The 1,209-nt window shown below is 60.0% G+C and overlaps 1 protein-coding gene across 1 annotated transcript in view; it reads left to right on the top strand.

Moving 5' to 3' along the window:
* Positions 1-409: 409 nt before the first annotated feature.
* CSRNP1 (cysteine-serine-rich nuclear protein 1) overlaps positions 410-1,209 on the top strand; it is a 12,698-nt gene continuing 11,898 nt past the window's right edge. Inside the window, exon 1 of the mRNA XM_011953286.1 lies at positions 410-515. The gene's annotated coding sequence lies outside the window, so the exon portion shown is untranslated. The remainder of the gene's footprint in view (positions 516-1,209) is intronic.

Genomic DNA, 1,209 nt, shown 5'->3' on the forward strand with positions numbered 1-1,209 from the left:
AGCCACTGGAAGCTTGGCTCCAGCTGCCCAGACACCTCCCCCTGCAGGCCCCCAGGTACACACTCAACGCATCCGGAAGGACAGGGGCCTTTATCTTCCCCCAACCTGCTTTCCTCCTATTGTTCTTCCAGGAAAGGTAAAGTGGAGCAGACCCCTGCCATTCTACATACACATTTGAGGCTGAAGAGGGGCTCTCACCATCGTCTCCACCCCAGATACCATTCAAACAGGCCAGGAGGTCACCCCCACCCCCAACCTGGAGGAAGGTAGAATGGAATCCTGAGGGCTGGGCTAGTGGCTGACAGCATTCATCTAGGACAGTCAGAAGAACCCAGAATGCAGCGGGAGCAGGACTGGGAGGGGGAGGGTCAGGCTCCCACGAAGGCTCCCTGGAGGAGGCAGTGCAAGCTGAGCCCTTAAAGGCGTTGGGATTCTGGTAAGCAGAGAGAGGGCAGGAGAGCATTCCATTCGAGAAGACCGGCTGCAGCAAAAGCGTGAGGGTGGAAACGCTCGAGGTGTGGGTAGACCCGTACCTGCAGTTGGGACGTGGGGCTGAGGGTGGGCTCCCAGGCCAGGACTTAGTTGCCGGGGCAAGTCGTACCGGGAGGGTTGGCCCCGAGTCAGGAAAGGCCTTGGCGGGAGCAGAGAAGGCAGTGGGCCATTTTAAGTGGCCAAGATCTGGCCCGGAAGAAACCAGACTTTTTATTTTTTTAAGGGAAGGTTGAGGTGGGAGTGGGGAAGCTAGTTCCAAGAACCCCTAGTTTGGAACTTCTGCAGGGAAGGGTCTCTTGGCCCGTGGGCAGCGGTGAAGTTCAGGCCCACTGATGACCTCCATCCTTCCCGCTCCCCGCCTCCCCGCTCCCCACACACCCCAGATTCCCCTCCAGCCACAGTTTACTTTTCCGACGGATCTGGGGTGGGTGGTAGGTTGGGGGCGGAGGAGGGAACGTTTAGATTAGAATATAATAAACTCCCTCTAGAGGGGTGGGGGTGGAGAGCGTACGGGTGACGTCGGCTATGCCACTGTCTCACTACTGGCCTTGCTCCCGGCCTCAGTCTACCCATCTGTAAACTGGGGCGGTGGGGCGAGGGGGGGATCTCTACTCCCGGCTCTGCCGGCTTGAGTCGTCCGGGCCTTTAGGGACGGTGCTGGAAGCGGGGAGGGGAGGGCGCTGGCGGGAGAGAGCTGGGGGCGGAGAGCGGCGGAGG

This window comes from Colobus angolensis, unplaced genomic scaffold (genome assembly GCF_000951035.1).
Source record: "Colobus angolensis palliatus isolate OR3802 unplaced genomic scaffold, Cang.pa_1.0 Scaffold36, whole genome shotgun sequence".
Classification (NCBI taxonomy): domain Eukaryota; kingdom Metazoa; phylum Chordata; class Mammalia; order Primates; family Cercopithecidae; genus Colobus; species Colobus angolensis.